The following is a 19,965-nucleotide window of genomic DNA, read 5'->3' as shown; positions in this document are numbered from 1 at the left end:
TTCCATTAAAATCTACCCAGTGGTTCATAAGAAAGTTTGCTAAGAGACTGTCATGCAGGGTTGAGACGGAGACAAACCCAGGGTGCAGACTCATTTTTAAAACAAAACTAATCTATTAAACTTAAGAAAATGAGCAAAAACAAAAGCTGACGTGGCAGCAGCTAAAACATAACAAAAATCCAAAACATGGCAGGGCAAGACAACAAGGAAACAACAAACAATGAACCGACAGAGTGTGGAGGAGAAGACCGGACTTATGAAACACAGAGGATAATAGGTAAGTGGGCACAGGTGCGTGAGACTCATTACTGTCAGGTGGAAGTGGGCGTGGGAGTAAAACCGGGTGAAGCCTGAGGAAGAGTGGAAAAACACATGGAAGGAAGTACAGAAAGCAAAACAAGATAACAAAACTCAAGAAAAACCCAACAAAAAACCCAAAACCTCACACAGACAGAGTTGACTTCAAATAATAATTTGCAGATTTAAAACAATGATCTTGCGGGAGCTGTTAGAGGTCAGAGTGGGTGTTGTGAATGACTCTCAGCATTTCAGCATCAAGACCAGCCATTGTGACTCATCGTTTTGGTCAGAATGAAACTAATTCTCCAAACTGAGGCTGTTCAAGGTAACTAGAACAGGTAAGATACTCTTTGTTTCTTTCCACAGAACCCCAATTCAAAAAAATCAGAACTATCCATTTAGTGCATTTGGTTATTTACAAGAAAATAAAAAAAAAAAGAAAGAAAAGGAAAACATACATTTTATACATTTGGTGGTTTACAATAATGCAAATCCCTGACGTATGACAATTTTCAAAAGTAACATTTTTAGAGCCAAGCAAATATAATAATTCTACCACGTTTTAATGTTTATTATTAAACTTTGATGTTTTGTGTTGTTGACCAATGTATTATTTATCCAATCTGATGTGAAAACAAGTTGAAGTGACATGACATTCCCTTGACCTTTGTGCTAACCAGGCAGTTGCAGCAAAGAAAATGGGTCTAACTTGACATGCTGACTTTGGTTTTGTAGATGATGTAAGTCTTAGGACTCTGCAGTCTCTCAGAGGTATTTAGCATCACTTTTTCTTCCTCTGATGTAAGTTAAAACAGCAGTCACGTTGTTGGGTTTTGGTCTCTTTCTGACACTGTCAACCTTTGTCAAACTTGTCGACTGATATCATCTGTAGCCATCATTAATGTTGACTACTTTATCACATTTTATAGCAAAAAATTGACAAAAAATTTCTTTGAACTCTCCCTTGAAACTGTTGAGTTGCGTTGTTCATTTTTCTCGGTCACCTTAGATGTCTCTCAATAAGAATAGATATAAAGTTCTTTACTGTTGAAAAATTATAGCTGACAAAGCAATTTGTTTGTTTCATTTGTTCTGACCCAACACCAACAGTGAAGTGCCGATAATATTTGTGCCCATGTCTGTGTGTGTGTGTGTTGTGCTTGTTTGTCTGTATTATTAGCAATATCATGAACTACTGAATGGATTTTAATGAAACTTTCAAAAAGTAATCATTAGAAGTTACTTATTGGAGTCAAACTCATTCAAGATGGGCACCATAGCGCAGTGTCATAATCAAACACGGAAATGGGAAACTTTACAGATGTTGAGATAAAATCTGGTGTGTTAGTAGTTGAGCATCTTTCCCACCACACACTCTGACATGACACGTTGCATTATAGTTTTGCTTAAAACTTTGTCATTAACTTTTGGCAACTTGTCTCATGAACCACTCGATGGATTTTAAAGAAACTCTCAGATAGTAATCACTGGATGTGCATCAAAAACTGATTAGGTCAACCCAACTGATTGCAACCACAGCTATGCAAGCTTAGCTAACATAAAAATGACTGCAGCTCTGTCAATTTGTCAGAGATTGAGCTGGTTTTGGTGTGGTAGTATCTGAGAATCACCTTTAACATTCTCTGAGCAATAACATGTCGCAGTATTTCACAACATTGCATGAAACTGTGGTATGAAAGGTGTAGGGCGATATGCATTCCTTCAATTAAAATTTGTTACCACTGCACAGTAAGTGTCACCACCGTCTATTTCCAGAAATAAGTCTCCGCTTTACACAAAGTTGTGGCTCACACTAAACTGGAGTTAACAACTCAGCTGGGTGTTTTATGAAACAGGCTAACTGAAAAAGTGACCTTTTAAAAACTTCTCATTAGTTTTAACTCAGCTGTTAAAGCAGTGGGCCAAATATTCAACAAAGCAGCCAAAAAGCACACAGCAGAGCTTTGTTATTCAAACAGCCTCAGTTTCATCCTCATTTTCATTCACATCACTTTTTCAAATGATTGTGGGGTTTAAAGAAACCTGCACTGTGTTCATAATTATTAGGAGAGTGAGTATTCTGAATTCATCATTACTTCTTTGTTCATTTTTCGATGAGGTATTTTTGTGTAATTAGGAGGATGTGGCATAATGTGATGAATAAAATGATCACAGTTATGAAGAAACTTCATCACCCCAAGATAAACTGAGCAAATAACGAGGATTTGGCTGCCAGGGAAAGTCAGTATTTGTCAATAAGCTTCTGAAAGATCGAATATTCCTGAAATATCAATGTGAACCTGAATGCCAGACATAAAAATATGTTGCAAATATCAAGAAATGTCACAAACTAGTGCATGGATAATAAAGCACAGATAACTAAGATAAAAAAAGCAATAATTAGAAAGAACCCCTTTTTAGATAATCTGGTGTGACTAACAGCATCAAAAATATTTAAAACAAACAAAGTTTTGTATAAATAGACTTGTATGATTATTTGCAGGCACATATAGTGGCAGCAGCAGCTAGCTGTAAGAAAATACAATCCCTCCAGAGGGTCTTCTCTAGGGTGTCTCCTCTCCCTGGGGGAGAGAAGCACTTCAGCTGTTTCTTTTCAGTGTGAAGGAGCAGCCGCTTTTCTCTCTGTGCTACTCCTGAATGACAGCTTATCATTAAGGCTAGGCTTGGCCACCCTATGGAGGAAGATTGTTTCAACTGCTTGTATCCAAGATCTCGCTCTTTCAGTCATGATCCATATCTTATGATCCTAGGTGAAATGCTGATGGACCAGTAAACTGAGAGCTTTGCCTTTCAACTCGTTGTTCTTTGTTGTTTTTTTTAACCATGACAGATGAGAGCAACACCTTCATTATTACAGACAAAGTCCTGATCCCTTAATTCATTTTCCTACTGTTACTCATGAACAAGAACCCAAGATACTTAAACTCCTCAGCTTGAAGCAAAGACTCTGAAAGGAGAATTCCTCCTTTTTCCTGTCAGGAGCCATGTTCTCAGACTCAGAGGAGCTGACTCTCCTCCTGGCTGCTTCGCACTCGGCAGGGAACTGCTCCAATGCACAGTGAAGATCATAGCTGGAATAACCGTGTAATGTGAAATTGATGCTAATGTAAAGGTTTATGAAACAGGGATTGCATAAACTGCTATGAAATTTGTGAAATCGGAGGTGTTTTAAGACGACAGCAATCCACTTTGGTCTTGGCCCTGTTTTGACTAACCGTTAGCCTGTCAGTCCAGCCAGAACTAAACCCTTTTTTTCCAAACTGAGATTGTTCAGAGCTATCCACAGCAAGTAAGATATTAATTGTTCATAACCTTTACACAGAACCCCACATCAAAACAACTGAACTATTGCTTTGAACTCAGAAAACACCTGAATAATGTATTTATAAGCACACCTGAGCAGATATTTTTGAAACTTTTGTGTCTATTTTGTTCCAGTTTATTCTGGCCTTATTCCTTTAGACTTCTTCTCATACTCTGGCGGACTCATTCTCTCAGATCTATGTTGTCCTTAAAAACAACTTAGACCAAGACTATTTGACCCACTTCCTAGCCTTATGATAAGACATTAATTGAGTGTGATGGTCGCGAAAGTCCAGCTGAGTGACAGCCAATAACACGTTCGACAGTCAGCAGACATTCCACCGAGTACAGAGCCGTCTTAAACACACAAACACAGGCACACTCGTGCCAGTCAAACAGCACTATGACAGAAGGGCAGTGTGAAGAGTCAATGCCACAAACACTCCAAATCATGTTGTTCCCCGCAGACCACTGAAGCTGAAGTACTGTACGTCTCCCTTTAAAGGAGACGTTTTTAAATATTTCAAAACTGCTGCATGTCCAGAACCACTCAGTGAACAAGATGCAAGAACACAAAGCACAGGTTTTGTTTAGAGGCATGCATGGTGAAGTTTTGAGCCACAGTGATTACAATATGAAGTTCCTGTGGATCCTTGTTCAAAATAATAAAAGAATAAATTCCTGATTTAATTTTTTTTAACTTTTTAATCCACATTGTAGCTTTCGAGACAGCAGGTTGCTTCAGAGCTTTCGTGTGTGGTGTCATTTCTTATTATTCATGGACTCTCTCCAGTCTCCTTTGGCCCCCTGCCCACACTATCCTCTTATCTTTTGCTTTCACTTCCCCTCCTAACTCTTTCAAATCCCCTTTCTGCATCTGTTTTCCATCGTCTCCTGCCTTGCAGCATTCATATGGGCAGCAGCAGACCTATGGCTATTGGCTCTCGGCAAAGAGAACGCTCAAAAAATATTAATAACACCCAAGCTGCTCCCACACACAAACATCTATACACTGAAAAAAGAATTTTTGACCGAGGTAAAAGAGAAGCAAAAATGGCTCTTGATGCGTCCCTACTGAGGGCTATCCAGACATATCCTCTGAATTATGTGCAGCATAAAAAAATGGGAGAGTAGGGAGAGTGCTGAAACACTAAAGGTTCACTTTGTTCAACAGAATAATAGCAATAATGGAAGTGCTGCATGATAAAGTGAGCGATAAGAAGGAAAGATCAAAACAAAGAAAAGAAAGTGATGGATTGTGAGTTAAAAAAAAGGAGACAGCATGACAGTTTTGAAGTTGGCAGGCTTGGTGCATGAATATTAGCTGCACAAAGGTAGCCTGAGGATGGGTGTCTACAGTCAGGGAGACAGCTTTCAGGAACACCAGTGCACCCTGGGCAAGGAGACCTCTTGCCTGTTCCAGACTCCTTATGTAAATACACATCACAGCTTCTGTGTGTTTTGAACTATCACAACAGTGCAGCTGAGGAGAATGCACAGTAATTTCCTTCTGCTTTGAGGGGGGGAAAAACATGAAGGAGCAATGCTAAAAGAGCATCAAGGAAGTCTAAACATTGCATGCGCAGCCATTACGCATGAAATCATTCATATCCTTTTCTATTGGAGCATGTACATATGCTTCACTTAGACTCCAAGAGAAACTGGTTGACTTAGCTGCAGCATAATATTCAAGATACAGTTCATTTGTCCATCTTTTATGTGGCTGCTGACACATTCGCAGAGGTTTTGCATTCACGTTCTTTATTTGTTTTGTGTTTTATTTTTTTTCTGACCAATGCTAAACAATGGCTGTTTTCGTCACACTTCCATGCTTTGATAATTGCAGGAATAAATTAAACATTTTTTTTCCCTCTCCTCTAACATTCTATACAGGACTTCAGCATGACCTTCACTACCAAATAAAAAATTTAGCCGGAGCTGTGAATCCATTGCAGTTAATTAGAGAAGAGCACTGTCGTGGTTCAGCATTAAAGGGCAAAGGCTTTTTGTGTTGAAGATAAATGACAACGGATCAAGTTGTATGAGAGCCACGAGTGTATTTGTGATAATTTGTTTTGACACTGCAATGTCCCAATATCACAGATCTATGGATGTAAATGCAGAAAATCTTTAAAAATTTGAAGTATCAGCTTAAAACACAACAGTACCTTTAGTAGGGACCCGTTAGAATGATCCCTCTTTCAGGTCCTGAGGCCAAGCTGTTATGATGCCATTTTCAGTCAGCAGTCCGCTCTGAATAAGCCACACTCTGTTCCCATTAAGCAGAAAAGAGAATTTAAGTCAGCAAGTGATAATAAGGCATTTATTGTAACTGACACCTGTTTTGTTGCACTATCATTCCTTCAACTAATGAACTGTAAGGACACAAACATCTAATCTGCATTTAGTTTCCAAGTGCTTTCTTCTGTAAAATAAATGTTTGGTATTGCACCAGAGTATAAATGGTCTCGTTTTTTTTTGCCACACAATCTAGCACAAGCAGCACCAGCTGCTCCTCATTTCTTTTCTGACATAGAAGCATTGTTTTACTCTTTCTTCAGGCCCCACAGCTTCGTGGATAGAGTGGCAGTAAGTCTCTTGGAGAAGCCAAAATTATTCTTGGATACTTTCCAACTCTGTCAGGTAGGACTGTTAGCTTCTTTCTAATTCCTTTCCAAGCAGCTCAGATGCTAGACAAAAAAAAAAAAAAAATTTTCACCTCTAGAAATTGTGGACTCTTTTACACCCAGCTTCTTTTATACAAAAAGATTATTTTACAACAAATGACTAATGTTTGCCAATGAATCCTAATCAGACCTTTTAAACACACAAACCTAACCAGACTTGCCGCCTAAATCTATCAAAAGAAAGATAAAATGGATTTTAAAAAATGGTTTATTCGTCTTGGGGCATGGTTGAGATCATTGGAAAATAGTTTTTTTGAAAAGGTTATAAACAAACAATATTTATATGTTCTCGTTGGTAATAGTTGTAGATATTCATCCAATTAAATTTAACTAACTGTAATGTGAAACTGATGATAATGTAAAGATGTATAAAATAGCATTTTTATGAACAGATATGCGTCTTTGAAGGTAAGAATTCTTTAAAGTAAAAACAGCAGCACAAATCCACTTAATCCTGCAGCTCGTATCTCATCAATTTGGTCAAACTCTGCTTCTTGTCTTCATGCTATACCAATTTGTGCAAAGTCATGGTTCAATAACTGAATAAATGTCTCTACAAACATCTTCTTTATTTTGCAATGGTTACACTAAAAAACTAATTTGGGTTCAACATTCATTAGCGCTCCACTGGTGGCAAAACTGGAGAACTATAAGAATTTTACTGCAAGCAAAGACACATTGTCTAACGTATGTGCTCACAGTAGCATAAGTAACATTGGCTCCACATCAGTCTGTTAAAACATAAATTTGGCTTTACTTGTCTTATCTTGTTCCTTGTCCTTTCCCTTTCTGTGTCTCTACATTTGTGCTAACTATCACATCTCGGATCCCCTTCATTAGCACACTCACTAACTCTCACTAGCTTCCAATTATAGTCAGGAATTGTCTTTTTTAAAATAAAGATCCTTATCCCCCTGGTACTGAGTGCTCTTCAGCTCTTGCTGCCTTCATTCCCCAAATTTCTATTTTTGTGCACACGTCTTTTCCAGCCTTACTAGTATCTTCTCCATGCATCACTCACTACTTCATTGAGGTAATTTTTGTTAGTTTCTTCCATTTTTTTTTAGTTTCAGATACTGTATCTAGAGCAAATTCTTTTAATTCGTTTTAATTAGGTGAAGCTTTACATACATGTAGTCAGTGACTGTGGAAGTAATCCCTGCCACTGAAGAGAAGAATTTACTTCTCTTCAGTTTGGTGTTTTTTTTTGGATGATGGTTCTTCAAACTGAACAGAAAATATTGATGTGCTAAAATTGTGTATATGCTGAGAATGCCAATGAGTATGGTTACTGATGGGAGCTGAGAAATTCTAAACTAGAGTATTAAAAAAGTAGTTTGAAGTTTAGCATTTTAATCATTGCTGCCAGGGACTGTATGTTCAAGAGCATCACAGTGTGTGAGCTGCGGCAAAAGACTTCTTTCTTCCCAATATGTGCTGCTCAGAAGAAAGGAAACCATGTAACTGAGTCAGTCTGAAAAACATCCATCCATCCATCCATCCATCCATCCATCCATCTATTTATCTTCCATCATTTAGTTCCTTTATCTTTTCTTTAGTCAGTCTTTTCCTTTCTTCTTTCCTGTTATAGTTCCTTTCTATAACTTCCTCTTTTTATCTTTCCTTTTTTCAATTTTTTCCATTGCTCATTTTTTTGCTAATTTCTTCCTTTGTTTCTTCATTCCCCTTTTCCCTCCTTTCTTTAGTTTCTTTTGTCTTTTTGTGTTATTTTTTCCTCCATCCCTTCCTTTCTTCCTTTATTTGTTTGTTCATTTCCTTCCTTCCTTCTCTCCTTCCAGCCATTCGTCCTCAAAATGACCTAAAATGAAGAAAAATCCATGAAAAAATTATGTTAATCACACTGAATGGTCTTAAAGCAGAACCCTCATTGTTTTTGGCAGGAGACTTATTTTCATGACATCATGCGTCCATAACATGAGAATGAGATTTCAGTTTATTACAGATGAGGATTAAATTGTTGAGATGGGATTACACTAAAATCAAATACATCAATTTTTTCAAAATTTTTTTTGAAACACTAATAATGTAACTTTCCACTGAAAAGAAGTATAAAATGGTTATTAAAACTATTTTGCAAGAAGTGAATATCAGTTTGGAGGATTCTTCATTTAACTGATAAGACTTCATCCTGAGATGCTGAAATCTCTGAAATTTAAAAACTGGAACTTGACTGATCAACAGCTTTTAGGCTTCGAGTTATTGCTTCAACAAATTCAAGCATGCACAAAGACAGAAGGCACAACAGAGTGCATATTTTTGTTCTTTAGATTCATGTTTTCATATTTTTATTTTATGTTTTTAAAAAATCACAGCTTTTAAAAAAATCATTTAATGTTTGTTTTGGCAAGCCACAATATTTAGGTCAAAACATTTTTTTTGTTTCAAAGTAATAAAAAAAGCTTTTCTTGAAAAGTAATGATTCAATATTTTTAAAATCATCTGTCAAGAACTGAAACTCATTTAGAGAAATTGATTTTTTTCCATCTATAATGCAACAGGCACACATATTTATATAAATAATTTGCACTTACATATTAAATTAATGAGTGTTCATATCACATTTCTGCCCATGAGCTCATGCAAACAGAGGTGAGAAAAATATGATAACCTTGAATCCTTTAATGTGACATGACATACATCCCTCTGCAGCACTGAGCCAAAATGGAGCTCATTAAACATTTTTTCAAGCCACTGGAGGAATTGGTGATTTGGTCTGCAGCACAATATAGCCAATCAAACAGCATTGCTGCCATTAGGGCCAATATGGTACACAAGGCTGGTTTGTCGTTTTCTCCGCAGCCTTTTTCTGATTCTCTTTTTGTCTTTTTGTAAATCTAGGCTCTGGGACCTGTAATATGTCTCCCTTGGAAAACCACAGATGTTTTAAAAGACTCATTTTAGAGAATAAACTTCTAGCAGGAAACTTGACTTTGTATTTGGGCAGACAGTCAGGGACTGCAAATGAATGTAAAAAATGTGAATTGATTCAATCAAACTGCAATCTGCTACTTCTCCACTCGGTCCCTGAGTTGTGCATAATCACCCCAAACTTATCAGGGGGAAAAGCCTTTTCAATTTCAAATCCGTCTGCAATCAGCCGAAGCAGATGGAAAAGGATACATGAAAGCATGTCGGGGAAACAGTCGCATCTTTGTACTCAGTCATGGATGGCCAGAAGGCCAACAGGCTTGTATATGAATGCAAAAGCAAATCCTGTTTGGCCCATCGTGCTGTCCGCATGCTGTTTGGCTTGGCAGAATCAGCACGGTGCGTGACCTTACAAGACAGTTTTGTCTTCTCTGTGCTGAAACTCACTTTTGTCTCCTTGTTCTGAAAGAACCACAATCTCCTTTCTTCTCTTTGTAGACAAAGATGAAGTGACAGGTGATTGCAAAGCCATGAAAATGGGATTGATGACATTTTTTATTTATTTGCCGCTTCTTCTCCTTGTCTTCGTCTCCACACCTGCTCTTCATTGGGATTTGAAAACTTCAGAACATTTACTGTATGTTACATTGATAACAGGAATTAGTTTAGAATAAATGCAGTTTTATATCACACAACAAATAGTGAAAAAAAAATGTGTGGGTTTTTTTTTGTTTTATTTACCACGAAGTACTTCACAGAGTCGATGTCCTGTTGAGTCATTCTTGCGCACACTCATGTGAAGTAATTATGCTGTCCTGCAGTCAGGAGCAACTCTTCAGTGTTTTATACAAAGAAACTTCAGCATAAGGAGGATTTAGAGGAACAAACTGCAGATTATAAACAACCTGATTTTCGGCCCGAGGCACAGTCAAATAAAATGCATGGATGAGGTTCAGTGATGTGTTTTATTTTTTTAGTTTGCGAACATCAGTTTTGTCGTCACTTTTAGTCTTATGATAGGACCTAAATATACAATATTAAATCCCTTCAAGTAATCTCTCTTTTGGATATGAAAGGTGCGAACACACCTCCCACAGACATCTCTTCCTCGTTTTCCTCGCCGTCTTGCTTATCTCTGTTGAAGTTCTTCCCGAGGAGCAGTTGTTGTCACAGCTATCCTCGAAACAGACGGTCATGCCAACCCTGCCTGTCTCTCCATCGCTCTGCCTCCATCAACACACAGGTCTGCATGTCAAGTTACAGTGCAAGTGCCGGCCAGGGAAGGGAGCCTAAATGTCAAGCTCAAGATGTCACACAGGCTTATTTGGTGCTAACCAGCAGTGATTTCATAAATTCTTTATAGGATAAGGCAGACTTTAAAGGATTGACTGCTGGTGCGTGAAATATGATTCACTTCCAGGACCGATGGATCGAGTGTGTGCGTGTGCTGTGAGGTTTCCTGCAAGTAAAAGAAGGAATGCTATCTCTTTGTGTGACAGTGGGGTCTGTGTTTACTGCTGAACACCTTCAGTTTGCTTCAGCTTGCTGTTTGTGGTGACTCTGTGCTCTGGCAGGGCTTGCAGCTCCAATCTGTGTCTCTGTTTGACACGAGGTTAACTGTGAATGCCAGTTTCGCGAGTGAACTTTGTTTTCAGCCCCAGGAAATAAGAGTGCGTACAAAGAAATCAGGATCTTGACCATATTTAATGAATTGTAAAATGTTTCATTTCTGCGAAATGAGGCAGAAACTAATTTGTAAAACAGCACAGACAGAGTGACAGTAATATCGCTGTGGATTTTAGCAGCCATTTCACATCTGATCATCAACACAAGTTAAAATCAAGTGAAGGCGGAAATGTTACTTTTAAGATAACTATTAGATGTGTTAGTACATCATGCAACAATTCTGGGTAATGTGAGTGCATCACAAGTGTATACATCAGAGGTTTATTTTTTTTCATGTTTATGTGTGAGTCACTCAGAAGTGTAAACTGTGATCTGGCTATCTGCCTGAATTTCCCCTACAGGGGCACAGAAGTGAGAAAAGCTGGTTGTGAGGGCTGCTTCCAGCCGAGGCAGATTTTACTCCTCCGGTTGTGTCACTAATCTGCAATATTTCATCAGTAGTGAAGAATTTAGGTGTTAAGAGTTATTTCTGTTTCTTGTCTTTCAGTTTGGACTACTTATTCATCCATATATTAGATAGCTCCTACATTGCTAAACATATAGGTCGTTTGGTGGTTCGTGCTCATCTGTTTGGTAATTCAGAGGTGTTTCTGTGGGGTTTAGCCTTCCAAAAAATATCATTGTAGTTATTTATTTATATATATATATCAGTGGTGGGCCGTCAGGGCCAGCAAGGCCTTCTCTGCTGGCCTAACATGACCAGAAATCATGATCATAATTGTGATAAAGGTTAATTATGAAAAGGTTAATTGATTAGTAGTCCACAAACAAATTCAGGTGTAAAGCTGCTCTGAACAAAATATCTTACTACATATTGACCTTATGATTATCATTTTTACGATTTTTTTTGATGATTGTAATGTTTTTGATGTTTTTTTTGATGATTGTAATGTAATCCTACTGATGTTTTTATTATGTAAAGCACTTTGAATGCCTTGCTGCTGAAATGTGCTATACAAATAAATTTTTACTTTTTTTTTTACTTTACTTTAATTTTAATTTACTTTCCCTAGATATGTAAAAGTATTCATATTCTCTTCGTGTCATATTATGCTCCTTCCAGCGCTGCTGTTTTTATGTTAGAGTTTTTATCCAATCAGAATTCAGCTATTCAGTGCTGGCGTCTGTGCGCTGTAAGTGAACGGGCAAATACGGTTGATAGACAGTTGCGACAGCCAATCAGATCACGAGTTGTGTCAGTAAGGCCTTCTAGCTGGCCTCACGTTGAACGTGACATTTACGCGTCCTGTGATTGGACATGGATACTTACGAGTTGAGCCGCGGCAGCACTATGCAGATCAACAGAGTCACACCCGGAACTGTTACCGGTTAAAACCTTTTTTAACCCACAATGGCCGAAGGAGAGCAACATGTTGATTTGGTTGCTGATTTACTGGCAAGACTGTTTTCAAGACGAACTTTTCAAGAGAAGCTAGATCTGGTTAGAGGAGGACAGCCGACTCTGAGCTAGCTAACCTGCTCCAGCATGGATTTTGTGTTGAAATACGTGTTTGGGGGGACACAGCTGTTTTGGTGAGTGCAAACATTTTATTTATTTTATTCTGTTTTATTTAATTTTGACAGTAGCATACCAGATATGTTTTAATTGCTGATGCGGGTTTGTTGATTTTTAAAATGCACCGGATATTAGCCCATTTTGTACACAACTGAGGTGATGCAATGCCAAGTAGTGCTTAAGTGTGTTTCTAACTACTCTACAATCCTGGTGTTATAAATGCTGGTCTAATGAAAGGTATTTATTGGCTAAGTTGGACATCAGTGAAGGCCTAAGTGTGAAATGCACCGCCCGCCACTGATATATATATATATATATATATATATATATATATATATATATATATATATATATATAAATACTTTAAAAATCAGACAGAATTCTACGTAAACTGCACCTTGACACATAACTCTGTCATAAACATCTTGCATGGTGCAGGTATGAAAAAGAAACTTAGACGATACAGTTGTTTGGTGGTTAAAGCTGTTGCCTCACAGAAAGAATGCCTTGTCAAATCTGAGCTTTGCAGGCCTCTTTTGTTTAAAGTTTGCATGTTTTTGTGAGTCTTCTCAAGGTTTATAACCTTGCAACATTCATAAGTCAATTAAAACATAACGGTTGCAGTCTGATTCAGTCCGACTTCCATGCAAACACACAATAAACTTAATTATGGATGAATCTTCTAAGTCTTTCAACAGTGAGTGTGTTTGGGGGGTGGAAAAAGACAGGTAGGTGTTCTTTCAGGTCAGGCAGTTAGTCAGAAAGTAAGTAGGTTAAAGTAAAAGATGATATGGAGGGTACTAACTGAGATGGTTTTTGATGTTTCTTATTTTACCACTATGACCCCACAGGACATAACAGACAGTTTGTGGCTGTGGATCAACCAAGAAAAATCAAGGAATCCTGCCAGAGTTGGCTCATTGGTGCTTTTTTTTTCTGATCAGCATTCTTGCATGGATTTAAATTGCTCACACTAATTAATCACATTTCTCTTAAAGTCAGAAATGTTGATTTTTGTTTGTTTGTTTTTCTGTTTTTTATTATTCATGTAATATGCTGGTGTAGATTCTCAGTCATCCAGGACATGGTAAATCCAAAACAGGTTTAAAGCAATTTAACAATTTAAAAAGAAGAGGATGCGAACTCTCCTTTTTGAATTGAGAAAACTCAACAGATGAGAAGCGAAACGTCTTTAGCTACAGAATAGAAGTTGATTTTTTTAACTTTTTTGGATTTTACATGTAATATTCCAACTAAAAAGTTTCAATATTTGAGTTCAGAAATAGAAAAAAATAAATGTTTGCTTTGTTTTAATGCATGAACAGCATTTCATTCCAAACTAATATGAACTCATCAGCAAATTTAAACTGTATAATAACAAATTTAGAGATAATATTTTTACTATGGTTCCAAGGCTTTTATACTTTCACAGCAATTAAAAAACAAAAGTTTATTTAAATGACACACGTTACTAAATATAAAACATTAAATAATTCACAAAATTATTGTCTCTTATTCACACAATAACTTGTTTTATCATCAATGACAGTACATCCGTTTACTTTCCACAGTAAGGCATTGTTAAGTTTGATGGAGTGATGGAGGATTTTTGGCCACAAACATGTGGGCCCACATACTGTCATTAGGTTCTCTGTCAGATCTCTTTGCTGAACTTCATTTATACCACTTAAATAAATGAAAGAATGATGACAGAATGACAAACTGGAGGAAGTCCTCAAACTCACGGGTGACGTCTGACTACATGCATCTTCATATCCAATCTGCAGAAAATAGAAAAAAAATTCTATTCAGGATCTTAGTTTTAGGAATTAAGCACCAACATTTAAACATGCTTGTTTACAAAGAGAGGTTTCATGTAAAAAACAATGTAAGACAAACTGTCTGTAACTCACACTTACTGAAAGTGCAGACTATCATTAATTTACCTGAACTGCATTTGAACAAAAGGTGCCACGAAGGATCTTTCAATTACGGTTAACTGACTTTTCCCACCCTCAGGAGATGTATCCCACTTCCTCCAGTTTACAATCAATATTTTATTTTAATATCTAATTAAACATGAGGCCATGTGCTGGAAGAGGTGAGCTGTATTATTAATCACCCCTTTAGTCTTGTGAGTTTTAAAGAGTAAAGTTACTGTAAAGCCACTGCAAATGTTGAGTGCTGGAGATGAAATGAGTCATAAAATAACATTCAAAAGTTTTTTTTAAACAATTCCAGAAGCTGTTTGAGTTTATAAGTTCAGTTTTAAAGTGTGGAGGTTTCACTTTAACAATGATCCTTGAATTTTCTGTGTTATTTCTGACAAAGTCATCAAACTTGGTTGGGCTCTTGATGATGTTTTATTGTTAAATGCCTGATGATGGCTGATTTGTTGAGTTTGTATTTGAGTGTTTCACTTTATCAGTTGTTGTAATTGTGATATATCTACTTTGACTTGACCTGAATGATTAAAAAGACAAGAAAATAAGTTGGATGTACTGTATCCTCTAATGCAGTTAACTGTTGCTAGCTGTAGGGTGGAACAACCTTGGTTTGGAAAAATTAAAATCTTGTTGTGTGACAGCCCCACCACTCGGGGACAGCAATTTTTGTTTGGTTTACTTTGTTTTTCAGTAAAACCAGGTAATAAAGAGTGAGCCACACCTGAGACCATGTGGTCTCTCCTGTGGTCCTCCTGCTCCTCCCTGGGCAGAATGAAGTTCACCCTAGCTGTCTCCAGTCCTGGCTTTTCCTCAGTTGCATGCTCAGTGTTCACTCATTCCCAAATGATCTGCACAACTGATGAATTGATTATTCACATTTATTCTGCTATACTTTAAAATAAATTATATTTTGAACCTGCCACCTCATGTTGTCTCCCTTTATGTTACAGTTTTTGAGCCAAACTGTACCAGTTGTGAGTTGACAGCCAAGCCAATGAAAAGTCCAAGGAAGCCAGAACCAAAAGTGGGTCGCTGCCACCTCAAAACAACTTGGATCTCAAAAAATTCACAAGATTACAGACTGCACATTCTTCAGTGTAAATACATACAGATTCCTATGCAAGTAACTGTGTAATGTGAATGTTACTGCAGTCAAAATGTTTTTTAAAATAGCATTTCTATGAATTGCTAAGAAAGTTTTCAGACTGAAGTTTATTAAAGACAGCAGAAATCTGCTTTGGTTTTTTTGCCCTGCTTGGATTAGCTGTTAGCTCTTCAATGAGGTCAGATTTAAACTAGAGCCATCTACAACAGACAGTTGTTTTTACCTTTCCAGAAACCCCCAAATTCAGAACTATTTTTTAAAAATCTAAATAATAGGTCATATAGTTTGTAGTTTGTTTCATTCACATTATGACATCAGTTCTGCTTGCATCTGAACCTACTGAAAGAAGAGATGTAAGGTAAGGCAGTAAGTAATATCTATTTATTAAAAGAAAAAAAGGTCCATTCAAAAATCTGATGTGTCACAAAGAACAATGATAAGAATGAAACTTGTAGTTTGTGATAAATCTTGTCCAGAGTTCATCCGCTGGAGTGATCATCAGCCAGGCAATACTTATCTTCATGCTTTGCAACAGGATCACACACATTTTCTTCTACAATACTGGTTTGGATTTGTAATTTTTGATTCATGTGCTAAAAATGGTCCTAAAAAGAAAACCAAGCCTGTATTGTAAAGCTATCCTTACAGGAGAACCATTTAAGGCATTAGTGGCAGGATAGAGGAGGTGGAGAACACCTTTCTGCTTGTAAAACGAATCTGGGATTAAGGAAAGTTAATTGAATATCAAAAGCAGAGTGAGAGTAAAGCAGAGGCTGTGCTGGGATGGAGCCTGGGGGGACGTGTAAAACTGTAACATCAGCACAGAGCAAGAGGTTGGTGTCTGTATCTTTCTCCCCCTTTTAATTTAAATCTGCAGGTGGATTTCACAGCCATTGTCCATTTTTCTTATTGCCAAGATTCACACCACACAGTGCCAAATATAGGATAAATTATAATTGCTTTTACAGGGGGAAAAATAGCAGTGTGAAGGAGATACGTGTGGTCCATACTTTAAAAAAAATGACACGTTCACCTTTTCCATCCTGTGTTTAAAGTGCAGCATGGGGTAAATGTAGAGGGAATAAGGTGTCTCCTACACTGGTGACATTAACAGCAGCACAGCTCCCTGGTATGGATTAACCAGATGTAACCCCGCCTTGAATTTCCACACTTCTTTCCAGTCGCCGCGTCTCGTGCCTCCATCAGAACCGAAGGGAACTCCGCTCCGTGCGTAAAGCTGCTGGACACCTGGAGGACGCGTCGCGCGCTTCAAGCTTCTTCTGCTTCTACTTCCCTACAAAGCGAAATCCAAGAAGAAGAAAAAAAAACACGTCGCTTTTATTGCATGTAAAGGCCAAACGGAAAGCGCGTCATCATTTTTAGGTGTATTTGTTTGTGCGTACATTTTGTGCGTTTCTTTTTTTTTTTTTTTTTCTTCCCTCTTTCAGCCTGAACTAATGTCTCGCACCCGAGCTGCCGCGCCAATACGATTATTTTCTTTTTAAAGAGTCAAATAATGCGCAGAGGGAATAAAAAGGACACGGCAGGAGTTAACTGTGGACTCTTTTGGATTTAATCGTGGGTGCCTTTAAAACAAAGATTCAGTCAAACTTATGGCGTGAAGGTAAGGCAGTTTCGGTTGTTTTTGTCCTGTTTTTATTATCATGTAATATCCTAAACTTGAAAAAACAAAATTATATTTTAATTTAATCGATCTGATATCCTAAAAAATGTTCCTTAAAGATGTTGTGTGTGGGCGAATGAGTGAATGAGTGTTTTTTTTTTGTTTTTGTTTTTTTGCGCGCGACTGACAGCGCGTTACAGGAGCGGTTTCTAATGACAGCACTGTTTCAGTTATTGACTCTTGCTGGATGTGATTTAAACTCGCTGAAGGCAAACATTCAGACCGTAATCCAGCCCGGGGTAAGGTAAGGAGCGCTCCGAGCGAGCCTTTCTGCGTGCGTGGAGCTGACCTTCCCCACCCAATTTCAAATCTGTTTGTTCCCAACTGGTGATCAGTACTGGTCTCTGACTCTGGAGGCAGCAGGTCCTGGAGCCGGGGGCAGGTGGTCTCATGCTCCGGCTGTGCAACCTCCACNCCCACACACACACCTACTCCCTGCTCTGTTTGAGCCAAGGGCAGCTCAAACAAGCTTTTAGAGAGACATAAAAACCGAGGTCCACAGCTCCTCTGATTATCCTGTGAGAGAATTTACGGAGGACCGTTTTGTGACTGATTGCCTTTTAATGGCAAGGAAATGACTGATGGGATTTAGTCATTTCGCTTTTCAAAAGATTTGTAGCATCTCACTGTTTTCTAAGTTACATAAAACTTACAATGATGAAAAAGTAATAAAGCCTCCACAAACTTTACCAAAACTAGTCAGTACTTTGACATTTGGTCAGCAGTTGGTCTCTAACCCAAGAAAATCTGCAACTCAGGAGGCAATAGCACCTGCTGCATTAAAAATGACACTTGTCAGACTTTAGCTTATTAAGAAATTAGTTGTGGCAACGCCACTTTGACAGAATTTCTGATTTCAATGCTGCCTGAACTGAAGAGATTGATCTGCTAATCTCTACTGAAAGGATTTTCAGTTAAATACCAGAGGATCAGGTGAGAAGAGCTGCTGTGTGTGTGTGTGTGTGTGTGTGTTTGTGTTTAGTGTTTATCCAGTGACAGCGCCCAGACAAATATTGAATTCTACACCCTCCTGTCTCTTATCTGTTACTCCTCTTTGTGAGCAGAACAGCTTCACTAGAGCTGCCTGATGCAGTGTTTGCAAGGGCTCCAATGCTTTGAGGAATTGTTAAAAGAGGATTTATCTGAACATTTTTTTTTCTGTGCTCGAGTTATTAGCAGAAAAAAGACTCACATTCCACAACAAGTGACCAAGAGGGTATTTGGATCAAGTTGGGAGAACGATTGCGCAAACCATTTGTTCAGTGGGGTTTAGAGTGAGCTAAAAAGTAAGCTATTTGATGCAAATGGTCAGCCAACAGAGAAAGGTAAACAAAAGCAACAGTAAACCTGCTCGCGCAGATTACACCTAATTATAAACCAAGTTATTTGTTTGTGACGTTCTGCCTCACGATCCGGTGTGTGAAATCACAAGCTCAGTCCTCAAACAGACACATTTGAACAGCTTTGAGAGGATTACCCACGTGACATGTGAGAATTATAAAAGATTCAATACACGGTTTTCAAAACTGAGAGCTAAATTTTGAGAATGCAACTTTAACAGGATAAAATACTAAAAAAAAATAAATAAAAAAGCCTGCATGGCCTCACTGTAAGAAAGAAAATTGGTCTGGAACCTCTATCTTAATTCTTAATTTCGAAAGGAATGATATCTGCAAAAAAATGCCCCCGGACACAATTGGATAGACCTGCAACCAATCAGAGTAACAAAGTGTGTGATGGAGCTTCGAATGATATGCTTCACCAGTGTTTCTACAGGCCTATCGTCTCAACCTCCCCTCCAGTAATAGATAAATGATTGTGATTGCCTGGCCAGCGCAAAGTAGAAAACTGTTTGAACCCAATGAGGGCCAGATGTATTTTGCCAGTGCAAATTACGCATGTACCCGTAGATTTGCCTGCTTTTCAAGCTAATAAAATGCTGCCTAAGATACAACTGCCTTTTCCCCCTCTAATGGAACTATATGCTGCTAGTTTATCACTTCAGTAAAAAGTCAGTTCAAAGGTAGTGCTGTCAACTATTAGTATTCATCTATTCAATTTTGTAAATTATTGATGTATTAAACCATATGCCTCTTCCAATGTTTTTTCCTTAAATACAGAGCATTAGTGCCAAAGAAGACCATGTGCATGTTTCAAGAAGAGCACTGACAGAATGACAGGGTGAAATGCCCTGGGAATTAGAGCACACTGCAAACAATAAATAAAGCTTATTTAGTTTGCTTTGTTGACAATTCATGATATACTTCCTACTGGCCTAGAACATTACATGAGTGGATGATTCCACAACAGTTGTGTCATTGTAAAAAAAAAAAAAGCCTTAGAGCAGCAGTGTTTGAAGTTCGTTGTATGTGATTTTGGCTGAACTATAAGCGAGTCAAATTTTATTAAAATGGTTTGAATAGTCACCCAGTGCACTAACTGGATGCTCAAAATTGCCTCTAGATTGTAGAGACCACACTGTAAATAAATACTCATCTAAACAGCAGTGCAGTTGTTGTGTATTTCACTAATATTGCATGGGGCTAATGTGACATCCACCATCTCCAGCGCAGCTGCATGCTTCATCTTCCGTGTCTTACAGCATAAGCATGGTAGTTATGTAGCTGAAGTGGGCTGACAGTGTTTTGACAAGTAAAGCATTTAATTGTATTGGATCTCTGTGAACGTATCCAAGCGGCCTACATCCTCGCTCTGCTGAAACTTGTTCCTTGGCATGTCAAATATGTCTCCACTCAAGGGACCATCACGGATAAGGATGTAAGGATGGAGGAGACAATTAGGTCCAAAAAACCAGTAGGAGATATATT

The 19,965-nt window shown here is 38.0% G+C and overlaps 1 protein-coding gene across 2 annotated transcripts in view; it reads left to right on the top strand.

Moving 5' to 3' along the window:
• The first annotated feature begins 529 nt into the window (after positions 1 to 529).
• The window catches only part of drd2a (dopamine receptor D2a), a 59,045-nt gene continuing 39,609 nt past the window's right edge, over positions 530 to 19,965 (top strand). The window contains exon 1 of one of the 2 annotated variants that reach the window (XM_025008755.2): positions 530 to 638. The gene's annotated coding sequence lies outside the window, so the exon portion shown is untranslated. Of the gene's footprint in view, positions 639 to 16,611; positions 17,078 to 19,965 lie in introns of those variants that run through there. The other variant, XM_017428959.3, reaches the window with a different exon arrangement.

The sequence above is a fragment of the Kryptolebias marmoratus genome, linkage group LG2, assembly GCF_001649575.2.
Source record: "Kryptolebias marmoratus isolate JLee-2015 linkage group LG2, ASM164957v2, whole genome shotgun sequence".
Taxonomy (NCBI): Eukaryota; Metazoa; Chordata; class Actinopteri; order Cyprinodontiformes; family Rivulidae; genus Kryptolebias; species Kryptolebias marmoratus.
This window is presented reverse-complemented; position numbering and strand designations above follow the sequence as displayed.